Raw genomic sequence first — 13,170 nt, 5'->3', positions numbered from 1 at the left:
TGTTATAAAGCTAATAAGTTGTGGACCTGGCATTTCTGCCCCTGTCTGCCGGGTTTCTGAAGCCAGTGACCCATTTATCACATCAAGTTGCCTTTTCTGATTCTGGGACATCAAATAAAGAAAATTCTGTATCCTCTGTCCTGTGTTTTCAAATGCCAGAAATAGGTAATTTTTTTCCTTCTAATGGAATTTAAAATCATTGTCCAGACTTCACAACACTTTACCATTTTGTATTTCTGTTATACCTTTAAATGTCTAATAACCTAATTTTATATTGCCCTCCATTGTAATATGAATTATAAAATTTATAAGGGCAAAATAAGTGTAATCTGTTACGCAGATGAACATATAAAATCTTAAATATTGGTACAGAACACTCTTTCTTCAATTTCTTAATACTGTGACACAGAATAAGAGGTCTGTTTTCCACCATGCCCCAAGAGAGACACAAATTATATTTTAACTGCTGGAAAAATGTTATGAAGCAATTCTTGCCATAACTGTGTGTGATGCACTCTGATTTCTCTTATTTTTGATAACTGTTCTAGGTTCTTGGACCAAAAAATGCTGAATTACTAAATTGATTTTTACTACCCATGGGTCATAACTTGAAGTTTGAAAAACACTGATTAAATGGCAACCCACTCCAGTGTTCTTGCCTGGAGAATCCCAGGGACGGAGGAGCCTGGTGGGCTGCTGTCTCTGGGGTCGCACAGAGTCAGACACGACTGAAGTGACTTAGCAGCAGCAGCGGTCATATCTAGTAAATAAAATATGAGCTTTTCTGATTTTTAATTTCCTAGAGGATAGCCATATTAGAATAAACCGGTTCAAGACAAAGTTTTCATGTTTTTTAGCCAACATAAAAAAATGTTGCTCTCCCTTATTAAAAGTATGATTATTATTTTAATATTTCTTGTTCCCAGTTGTTTTCATGACCTAGTTCACAGACGTACCTTTGCTTTAAAATCTCACCTGGTCTATTTTGGATCTGGACTTTTTTCTGTGTTGATGTTATATAAGAATAATGCTGGATTCCTGTGTGTCATGCATAACAAGATTTTCCTTACTATTTTTTTTTCCTGGCATAAAGCAACAATAGCAGGTAATAGTAGCTGGTATTTATTGACCATGTATATGTGCTGGGTACTTCTCAAGCACTTTACTTGTGTTGACTAATTTATTATCACATCAACCCTATAACACAGGTATGGTTATATTATACCTGTTGTATAAATGGAGAAACTGAAGCACAGATATGTGTCATATCCAGGGTCATGTAGCAAATGACCTGGCTAAGTGATAGAGCCACATTCTGAAGCAGAGCATTGCACTCTATTTATGAAAGATTTCACTTAAAAAAAAATGAACAGCAGATAATAAATAACTACTTTGAATCTTCTCAAGAAACTTCTCTGTAAAAATTAAATGAATGTTTTAAAATCTATGTTTTACACATTTTAGCCTCTCTTTATTTAATATCCCAAATAGTCTGCCTTGCAAAGATTTAGAAGTTGCAGATGCAAAGGAGTAAACTACTAATTGCATAGGAAATAAACCTGGATTGCAGAAAAAAACCCTGTAACCCTCCAACTGAGACATTACTGATGAAAATACTGTTTATCTTTGAAACTTTTTTTTGCAGTGTGTGCCTGTGTGTGCCTGTGTGTGTAATGGAAAAGCAGCATTGTACTCCTTTCTGCCTTGCTATTTTCATTTTCATTCCCTGGTATTAGGAACAACATCCTTAAATATACGTAAATACTTGGATGGCTGCATGATATATTCCTTGTACAGCTATGGTTCAATTTACTTAACTAAACAGATGTTGCTAGACAGTTAGCCAATTTCTAAATTTTCACAATTAAAACCAACTCTGCTTTAAATGTATATTTGGTAGCTAACTTTTATTTAGCATCCATAATTATTTTCTTCAGATAAATTTTTAAAATTTTATTTATTTATTTTTAATTGAAGGATAATTGCCTTATAGAAATTTTGTTGTTTTCCGACAAATACCAACACGAATCAGCCATAGGCATACACATGTTGCCTCCCTCCTGAACCTCTCCCCCATCCGACCCCTCTAGGTTGTTACAGAGCCCCTGTTTGAGTTCCCTGAGCCATACAGCAAATTCCCATTGGCTATCTATATATGGTAATGTAAGTTTCCATGTTACGCTCTCCATACGTACCCTCTCCTTCTCCCCCCCGACCCCATGTCCATTAGTCTGTTCTCTATGTCTATTTCTCCATTGCTGTCCTGCAAATAAATTCATAGGTACCATCTTTCTAGATTCCATATATCTCTGTTAGTATACAATATTTATCTTTCTCTTTCTGACTGACTTCACTCTGTATAATAGGCTCTTGGTTCATCTGCCTCATTAGAACTGACTCAGAGGTGTTCCTTTTTATGGCTGAGTAATATTTCATTGTGTATATGCACCACAGATTCATCCGTTTATCTGTCGAAGGACATCTAGGTTGCTTCCATGTTCTGGCTATTGTAAATACTGCTGCAATGAATATTGGGGTACATGTGTCTTTTTCAGTTTTGGTTTCTTCAGGATATGTAACTAGCAGTGGGATTGCTGGGTCATATGGTGATTTTTAAAAATTTTTTTATTTATTTTTTAATATTATTATTATTATTATTTTACTTTACAATATTGTATTGGTTTTGCCATACATCAACATGCATCTGCCACGGATGTACACGTGTTCCTCATCCTGAACCCCCTCCCACCTCCCTCCCCATATGATCCCTCTGGGTCATCCCAGTACACCAGCCCCAAGCTTCCTGTTTCCTGCATCGAAACTGGACTGGCGATTCATTTCCATACCATCTTCCATAGTGACTGTATCAATTTATATTCCCACCAACAGAAGGTTCCCTTTTCTCCATACCCTTTCCGGCATTTATTATTTGTAAACTTTTTTATGATGGCCATTCTGACTGGTGTGAGTTGGTTGGTATCTCACTGTAGTTTTGATTTGCATTTCGCTAGATCTAGATGTTGAGCTTCTTTTCATGTTAGGCATCTGTATGTCCTCTTTAGAGAAATGTCTGTTTAGGTCTTTTTCCCACTTTTTGATTGGGTTGTTTGTTTTTTGGTATTGAGTTATATGAGCTGCTTGTATAGTTTGGGGATTAATCCTTTGTCAGTTGTTTCATTTGCTATCATTTTCTCCCATTCTGAGGGCTGTCTTTTCACCGTGTTTATAGTTTCCTTTGCTGTGCAGAAGCTTTTAAGTGTAATTAGGCCTCACTTGTTTACTTTTGTTTTTATTTCCATTACTCTAGGAGGTGGGTCACAGAGGATCTTGCTTTGATTTATGCCATCGAGTGTTCTGCCTGTGTTTTCCTCTGAGAGTTTTATAGTTTCTGGTCTTCCACTTAGGTCTTTAATCCATTTTGTTTATCTTTGTGTGTGGCATTAGAAGGTGTTCCAGTTTCATTCTTTTGCATATAACTGTCCAGTTTTCCCAGCACCATTTATTGAAGAGGCTGTCTTTGCCCCATTGTATATTCTTGCTTCTTTTGTAAAAATCAGGTACCCATAGGTGCACAGGTTTATCTCCGGGCTCTCTATCTTGTTCCATTGGTCTATATTTCTGTTGTTGTGCCAGTACCATACTGTCTTGATGACTGTGGCTTTGTAGTATAGTCTGAAGTCAGGAAGGTTAATTCCTCCAGATCCATTCTTGTTTCTCAAGACTGTTTTGGCTATTTGGGGTCTTTTGTGTTTCCATATGAATTGTGAAAATTTTTTTCTATTTCTGTGAAAAATGCAATTGGTAATTTGATAGGGATCACACTGAATCTGTAGTTTGCATTTGGTAGAATAGTCACTTTCACAATATTGCTTCCTCCTAACCAGGAACATGGAATGTTTCTCCATCTGTTTATGTCATCTTTGATTTCTTTCATCAGTGTCTTATAATTTTATACATACAGTTCTTTTGTCTCCTTAGGTAGGTTTGTTCCTAGATATTTTATTCTTTTTGTTGCAAAAGTGAATGGGATTGAGTCCTTAATTTTTCTTTCTGATTTTTCATTGTTATTATATAGGAATGCAAGTGCTTTCTGTGTATTGATTCTGTATCCTGTTCAGTTCAGTTCAGTCACTCAGTCGTGTCTGACTCTTTGCGACCCCATGAGCTGCAGCACACCAGGCCTCCCTGTCCAACACCAACTCCCAGAGCCCACCCAAACTCATGTCCATTGAGTCAATGATGCCATCTAACCATCTCATCCTCTGTCATCCCCTTCTCCTCCTGCCCTCAATCTTTCCCAGCATCAGACTCTTTTCAAATGAGTCAGCTCTTTGCATCAGGTGGCCAAAGTATTGGAGTTTCAGCTTCAACATCAGACCTTCCAATGAACACCCAGGACTGATCTCCTTTAGGATGGACTGGTTGGATCTCCTTGCAGTCCAAGGGACTCTCAAGAGCCTTCTCCAACACCACAGTTCAAAAGCATCAATTCTTCGACGCTCAGCCTTCTTCACAGTCCAACTCTCACATCCATACATGACCACTGGAAAAACCATAGCTTTGACTAGACAGACCTTTGTCAGCAAAGTATGTCTCTGCTTTTTAACATGCTGTCTAGGTTGGGTGTTTTTTTTGCTTGGCTCCATCCCTTCATTCTTTCTTAAGTTGTATCTCCACTAATCTCCAGTTTCATATTGGGCACCAACCAACCTGGGGAGTTCATCTTTCAGTGTCCTATCTTTTTGCCTTTTCATACTGTTCATGTAATTCTCAAGGCAAGAATACTGAAGTGGTTTGCCATTCCCTTCTCCAGCATTCTGTCAGACCTCTCCACCATGACCCCTCCGTCTTGGGTGGCCCCACACAGCATGGCCTAGTTTCCTGAGACTTTGCTAAATTCACTGATTAGCTCTAGTAATTTTCTGATAGTATCTTTAGGGTTTTCTATGTTTATTATCATGTCATCTGCAAACGGTGAGAATTTTACTTTTTTTCTGATCTGAGTTCCTTTATTCCTTTTTCTTCTCTGATTGCTGTACCTAGGACTTCCAAGGAGAAGCAATGGCAACCCACTCCAGTACTCTTGCCTGGAAAATCCCATGGATGGGGGAGACTGGTGGGCTACAGTTCATGGGGTCACGAGGAGTTAGACATGACTGAGCAACTTCACTTTCACTTTTCTCTTTCATGCATTGGAGAAGGAAATGGCAACCCACTCCAGTATTCTTGCCTGGAGAATCCCAGGGATGGGGGAGCCTGGTTGCTGTCTATGGGGTCACACAGAGTCGGACATGACTGACGTGGCAGCAGCAGCAGGACTTCAAAACTATGTTGAATAATAGTGCTGAGAGTGGGAACCCTTTTCTTATTCCTGATCTTAGAGGGAATGCAGGGAATGCTTTCAGTTTTTCACCATTGAAAATAATGTTTGGTATGGGCTTATCATATATGACCTTTACTATGTTGAAGTAGGTTCCTACTATGCCCATTTTTTGAAGAGTTTTTTTTAAAATCATAAATGGTTGCTGAATTTTGTCAAAGGCTTTTTCTGCATTTATTGAGATTATCATATGGTCTTTATCTTTCAGTTTGTTAATATGATGCATCACATTGATTGATTTGCATATATTAAAGAGCTCTTGAATCCCTGGAATAACCCAACTTGATCATGGTGTATAAGCTTTTAATGTGTTGAATTCTGTTTGCTAGAATTTTGTTGAGGATTTTTGCATCTATATTCATCAGTGATCAGTCAGTTTAGTTCATTCACTCAGTTGTGTCCAACTCTTTGTGACCCCTCGGACTGCAGCACGCCAGGCTTCCCTGTCCATCAGAGCTTGCTCAAACTCATGTCTATCAAGTCAGTGATGCCAGTCATCAGTGATACTGGCCTGTAATTTTCTTTTTTGTGTGTGTTATCATTGTCTGGTTTGGGTATCAGGGTGATGGGAACTTGTAGAATGTATTTGGAAGTGTTCCTTTCTCTGAAATTTTTGGAAAGAGTTTTGGAAGGATAATCATTAGCTCTTCTCTAAATGTTTGGCAGAATTCTCCTGTGAAGCCCCTGGGCTTTTGTTTTTTGGGAGATTTTTTAATCACAGTTTCGATTTCAGTGCTTATAACTGGGTTGTTCATAATTTCTGTTTCTTCCTGGTTTAGTCTTGGAAAATTGAAATTTTCTAAGAATCTGTCCACTGCTTTCAGGTTTCCATGTAATTGCCATTTAGTTGCTCATGGTAGTCTCTTATAGTCCTTTGTATTTCTGCATTGTCTGTTGTAACCTCTGCTTTTTCACTCCTAATTTTGTAGGTTTGATTCTTTTTTTTTTTTTTTTGATGAGTCTGGCTAAGAATTTGTCTATTTTGTTTACCTTCTCAAAGAACCAGCTTTTAGTTTTATTAATCTTTACCATTGTTTCTTTCATTTATTTCTGCTCTGATCTTTATGATAATTTCTTTCCTTCTGCTAACTTTGGGATTTTGTTGTTGTTGTTCTTTTTCCAGTTGTTTTAGGTGTAAAGTTAGGTTATCTATTTGATGTTTTTCTTGTTTCTTGAGGTAGGATTGTGTTACTTTAGACTTCCCTCTTACAGCTGCTTTTGCTGCAAACTATGGGTTTTGAGTTTGTGTGTTTTCATTGTCATTTGTTTCTAGGAATTTTTTTATTTCCCTTTTGATTTCTTCAGTAACCTGTTCATTATTTAGAAACGTATTGTTTAATTTCCATGTGTTTGTATTTTTACAGTTTTTTTCCCTTATAATTGATATCTAGTCTCATAGCATTGTGGTAAGAAAAGAGGCTTGGTATTATTTCAATTTTCTTACATTTATTGAGGTTTGATTTGTGACCCAAGATATGGTCTGTCCTGGAGAATGTTCCATATGCACTTGAGAAGAAAGTGTATTCTGCATTTGGATGGAATGCCCTGAAGATATCAGTGAGATTCACCTGATCTAATGTGTCATTTTAAAGCTTGTACTTTCTTATTAACTTTCTGTTTTGATGATCTGTGCATTGGTGTAAGTGGGGTGTTAAAATCTCCTAGTACTATTGTGTTACTGTTGGTTGTCTTCCTCTTGGATCGATCCCTTGATCATTATGTAGTGTCCTTCCATGTCTCTTATAGTAGTCTTTATTTTAAGGTTGATTCCGTCTGATAAGAGGATTGCTACTCCAGCTTTCTTTTGATTTCCATTTGCGTGGAATATCTTTTTCCAGCATCTCACTTTCAGTCTATATGTGTCTTTAGGTCTGAAGTAGGTTTCTTGTAGACAGCATGTATATGGGTTTTTGTATCCATTCAGCCAGTCTGTGTCTTTTGGTTGTAACATTTAATTCATTTACATTTAAAGTAATTATTGATATATATGTTCCTATTGCCATTGTCTTGATTGGGGTTTATTTTTTTTTAGATCTTTTTCTTCTCTTGTATTTCCTGACTAAGTCCCTTTAACATCTGTTGTAAAGCTTATTTGTTGGTACTAAATTCTCTTAACTTTTGCTTTTCTGTAAAGCTTTTGATTTCTCCATCAATTTTGAATGAGATCCTTGCTGGGTAGTTCTGGCTATTTGGTACTCTCTAGGGTTAGGAATCTCTGGTAGTCTAGGGTCTTGGAGTTAGCACTCTGGCTCCATAGGCTCAGGGCCTGATCTCTGGCTGGAAATGGAGATACCATAGGTGGTTTGTTATTGCATTAGATGGGATTAAAACAAATACACAAAAATGAGAAACAGAAGGCACACCCCAGACAAATGGCAATTATAAAATCAGGCAAATAATAACTAAAATAATGGAATTTACACACATACATATACACCCATAAGCAAAACCAAAACAGTCCAAAAAAAAAAAAAAAAGTACAATAGATTGACCTGGTGAACAAAGGAAATCAAAAGTGATATCCACCAGTTAAGAACATAAGTAACTAAAGCACAAACTGGAAAATAAAACTAAAGAAAGATGCTAACTGGGGAATTTTTAAAGCAATGAAAACAAAGCTAACAAATATGGTGAGAAACAGAAAAGAAAGAGAAGAAAGAACTAATAGAAATGCAAAGTTTAAGATAGATAAAGATAGATAAGGTAGATAAAGATTTATATGTATTAAAGACTAACTGAAACAGGAAAAGAATAGTAGGAAAAAAAGGAATAAATGTAGAAAAAATAATAATAAATTTTTAAAAATTAAAATTAAAAAAGAGAAAGAAAAAAAATAAGGAAAACTCCACAGAACCATAAAAGGCCAACACAGAGGCTGAAGTATATAACAAAAATAAAAAAATGTGCTTTAAAAAATTCTCAAAAGCTTAAAAAGATTGAATACTACTACTTAAATTGACAACTGCAACAACAGAGGGAAAAAAAGGAAAAGAAAAAAAATCCAGAAGCAACTACAGGACAAGTCAAAATATAAAAAGAATAAATGTTCAAGTGTTTTTCTTGAGTCTCTGCCATCAGTGTCCGTTCCCTCGATGGGAGTCCCAGTTCACCTCACCTCCCTAGGATGCCCTCCAATACTGCTGGTCTCTGGACCTGCTTCTGGAGCAGCTCATACTCTAATCCGGTTCTACACCTGTGTGTTCTTGCCTCTGATGTCCACAGTTGTCAGAACTAGTGCATGGTCTTTTGTCAGAATTCTCATTGTCCTTTCATGTATTCCATAGCCACAGTGTCAGCTTAGTTGATCATGTGGATTTAATCTGCAGCTTGTACAGCTGGTGGGAAGGTTTTGGGTCCTCTTCTTTAGTCACCCTGCCCCTGGGTTTCAGTTGTGGTTTTATATCCACCTCTGCATGTGGCTTGTTCACACGGGTTTGCTCCTAAGGCTGCCCTGGAGGACTTGGGTCTGCCCCAGTGAGGGCCAGGTAGGGGGTGGCGCAACTGCTTGGGTCATGGGGGCCCTGACAACACCAGGTACTCAGGGGAGCCGGAGGCTAGAGCAGCAGGAAATATCGTGCTCTAGAAGGATATGACAACCCACTCCAGTATTCCAGCCTGGAAAACCCCCGGACAGAGAAGTCTGGCAGGCCACAGTCCACAGGGTCACAAGGAGTTGGCCATGACCAAAGTGACCCCGTGTGCCCAGATGCAGGACTTTTTCTAGTCTCTGGCAGCTCTGTCCCAGTGGGGTCATGCATGGAGGTGGCATGGTTGCTTGGATCACGGGGACCCTGGCAGTACCAGCTATGCAGGAGCGCCAGAGGCTATCATCACAGGAGATATGGTGCTATTAGGGCTTTTTCTAGCCTGTGGCAGCTATGCCCCAGTGAGGAGTGAGTGTGAAGGTGGTGCAGCTGTTTTGGTCGTGGGAACCCTGGTGGTGCCAAGTGTGCAGGGACACGGATTGCCTCAGCCTCAGGAGCTATGACCCTCAGTCTAGTTGCTCAGTGGTGTCCAACTCTTTGCAACCCCATGGACTGCAGCATGCCAGGCCTCCCTGTCCAATGCCAACTCCTGGAGTTCACTCAAACTCATGTCCATTGAGTTGGTGATGCCATCGAACCATCTCATCCTCTGTCCTCCCCTTCTCCTTCAGCCTTCAATCTTTCCAACTATCAGGGTCCTTTCCAATGAGTCAGTTCTTTGCATCAGGTGGCCAGAGTATTGGAGTTTCAGCTTTAGCATCAGTCCTTCCAATGAATATTCAGGACTGATTTTCTGTAGGATGGACTTGTTGGATCTCCTTGCAGTCCAAGGGACTCTCAGAATCTTTTTCTAGCCTCTGGTGGCTGGCGATCAGAAGGCCTCTTTGGCTAATGCTTCTCCATTGCTCTGCCCATTCAGGCACTTGGAGGGCTCCCCTGCCTGGGGTCCTCTGTTGCTCAGTGTGTTAGGCACATAAAGGGGCCCCGCTGACTGGGGTCCTACTCTGGTGTTCCGTGCATAAGGCACTAAAAGGGCTCCCCTGGTGGGGTCCTTCTCTGTTGTTTGGACGTCGGGTGTTTGATGGGCGAGCCTCTCTGTTGTTCAGCTGCTAGTGCAGGCATGTGGAGAAAGAGGCCATGGTGATGGCACCACCCCTACGCATGACTCAGGAGTATCCACTTGCCTTCATGGCTGCCTGATTTTCCTCCAGAGGCATTTCCCACCACAATCTCCTCCCTCATGTCACCTCAGGCCAACTCCCCACAGTCAACAGCAGACCTCTCCCTGGGATTGCTCCACAATCCCTACGCTTCAGCTCCCAGTTGCTATGCCTTCTGGGAAACACGCGTCCCTGTCTGGGGTACCTATGGCTGTGACAAGGATTGTCTGTGTGATTCTCATTCCATTTGGGCTGTCACAGATCAGCTGCTTCACTCTCAGCCTCAATTGTTTCTCCTCTGGTTGTGGGGATCGGACCCCTGCTTCAGTTCCCCCACTTGCTGAGTGCAGGTCCAATCCTACTAACTCTCCTTTTTTCCCCCTACTTCTTTCATTGTACTGAGTGGTCAGTGACTCCTGTCTGCTCTCAGCTGGTGTTCTTCAAGCACTTCTGTGTCTGAAGGTGTATTCCTGGTGTATCTATGGAGAGAGATGTACTCCACGTCCACCTACTCCTCCGCCATCTTGTTCAAAGTCCAGATAAAATCTTTAAAGTGAAATTCCTTGGACAAGATTTATGTTCATTTTTAAGACTCTAATATATAATGCCAAAGAGAGCATTAGCCATTGATACTAAAAGAAGCTTGAAAAGTCTTCAGTCCCTTGGCAGGTGTCCCAGTCTGTTTCTTGACCTTTGCATGGATCTGCGGAAAGGAATATTCATTAGCCAGCGAAGTGGCTGGCTTTCTCCTCGAGTGAAGAGCTTCTTCAGCAATGAATCTAACTTAGTAGTTCTTTCCAGGGGCGATGCCTTGGATTTTGTACCATCCCCCACAACCTGTGAACATTTGGCAATGTCTGGCTGCTGAGATGGCTCAGTGGTAAAGAATCCACCTACCTATACAGGAGCTGCAGGAGACGAGGGTTTGAACTGTGGGTCAGGAAGATCCCCAGGAGGAGGAAATGGCAACCCACTCCAGTATTTCTTGCCTGGAGAATCTCATGGACAGAGGAGCCTAGAGGGCTACAGTCCATGGGGTTACAAAGAGTCAGACACTACTGAGCATCCATGCACAGAGACATTTTAGGTGTCACAGTGAGAGAGGGCACTGCTAGCACCATCCTACAGTCCATGGAACAGCTCTTCACGGCAGAGAATGATGTGGCCAGACGTTACTAGTTAAGGTTGAGAGACCGTGAAGATACCCAGGCATAGTCTTGCTGGCGCTCTTGTACTCTGTCATACCGTCTTCCTTCTCCCTGGGAACCTGCACACTTCCTGTCCACTTCCTCCTAAGGCTGGTAGATGGGGTTTCTCCAAAACCCTACCCTTTACTAGATGGCCCATCAAGTTCTTGTTTGTTCTCGAAGAGTGCCTCTGTGCTCTGATTCTTGGCTCAGATGAACTCCTTTGTCAGCCTCGGTCTTTGACAACTCATGATGCTTGTACCACAAGGAAAAAAAAAATTTGTTGTTTTATTACTTTTGAGATAAAAACCCCTAAAGAGTTGTAGTTACAGTAAGACATTGTGCATCACATGCCTGATTTGAGCAATAAATGTGTCATCGCTTTAGACAATTGCTTTTAAGGACACTGCTTGCTTTTGTTTAGTTGCTTCAGTCATGTACGACGCTTTGTGACCCCATGGACTGTAGCCCTCTAGGCTCCTCTGTCCATGGGATTTTCCAGGCAAAGAACACTGCTTAATTAAATACTTCTTAGAAATTTCATTTCTAGCTCACAGAGGTCCTGGAGACAGGAGAGCTTGAATGAAGCTCTCCTATATTGGTTCTCAGTTCCTTGATCTAAAACAATCTGTGAGGTGATGACTTGGACTCAAAATTAAGGCTTCCTCTAAGGTGATCATGGTGGCATGGTAAGGGAAGTCAAGAATTTTGAGTTTGGAACTAGACTTTCCTCTGGATTTTAGTAACAGTGGTACATACATTTTGCATATCAGAGCTCTGTTTGGAGTTAAGGGCTTCTCCCTTGAGAGGTAACTTTTGGTTACCTTATCAGTGGATTATTATGTTTAAATCTGTGCTTTATGTGCTTAACTTTGTATTAGGTTTTCTTGGGAGGTTTGAGGAGTCATTTAAATTACAATAAGGCAAGTAAGTCTTTGATCTTGTTGGGGAATTTTTCTGGGAGGAGTAGCGTTAGTATAATAAAAGAGAGTAGGTCTCTGTTTAAATCTCTGGTTCTCTGATGTTCAAGGCCAGCCCTTTAGTGTTAGAGGTGCACATGGACCTTGAAGTTCCCACCAAAGACTGATTTCCGACACTTGGATAGTGTCCTTTGTCTGAAAAATGTTCTCAGTGATTCTGAGTTTGAGAATCAGTTATGAAGGAAGGCTTAGTACCTTTCTGAGATTCATACAAACAAGACAGGGTTATTACCCACAGACTGGCTTGTGGTCCTTTATTTACCTCTGACTAGCTCTGCGACCTAGCTCAGTTTCGTAATCCATCCATTCATCCTCAAAGAGTTTGTTCTATAAAGCCAAATGGAACCTTTCAGCTGTAGCTTTTCAGCACAGCCCCAAAGCTTTCAGTCTCATGAAAAATGTATGAGTCTACATGCAGAGTTAAGCAGGAGAGGGAAATAAAGTTGGGTAAGTACAATTTGACAAACTTGTGCAAAACCTTGAAAACCATTTAAAAGAGCTTGGATTTAATGTTGGCATTTTAGGTCTTGTGTGCAGAAAGGATGTGATCAAAGGGATTTTTGAGAGAAGAGTAGATCTGGGTATCCAGACTATATAGGAGAGTGACTGAAGACAGGGAATGTAATTAGTGTTTGACGAATGGAATCAGCTAATATTTCTGTTATAGAGTGGAGAATACTTAGAATAGGGTGTGCCTATGTGTTATCATATGTTGGGTCAAAATGTCTGTGATATAATTTAAATGTTATAATTTCAATTAATAGAAGTCAGAAATTATTGAGTAGAGTGTAAAATGAATGTAGAATGAATAAACTCAGAGGGCAGGAATTTTAGATTCAGAAAGCATATCTTTGTATGTTGTTATTGTTGTTGTTCAGTCGCTCAGTCGTGCCTGACTCTTTGGAGCCCCATGGACTGCAGCATACCAGGCTTCCCTGTCCTTCATTGTCTCCCAGAGTTTACCCAAGTCCATTGAGT

At 40.2% G+C, this 13,170-nt stretch overlaps 1 protein-coding gene across 2 annotated transcripts in view; it reads left to right on the top strand.

Annotated features, from left to right (window-relative positions):
• The window catches only part of CDS1 (CDP-diacylglycerol synthase 1), a 79,979-nt gene that overhangs the window by 16,864 nt on the left and 49,945 nt on the right, over positions 1 to 13,170 (top strand). The window lies entirely within an intron of this gene.

The sequence above is a fragment of the Bos grunniens genome, chromosome 6 (genome assembly GCF_055505025.1).
Source record: "Bos grunniens cultivar Pamir isolate PY7600 chromosome 6, Bosgru_T2T1.0, whole genome shotgun sequence".
Lineage (NCBI taxonomy): Eukaryota > Metazoa > Chordata > Mammalia > Artiodactyla > Bovidae > Bos > Bos grunniens.
Note: the sequence above shows the minus strand (reverse complement) of the source record. Positions and strands in the feature narration are given on the sequence as shown.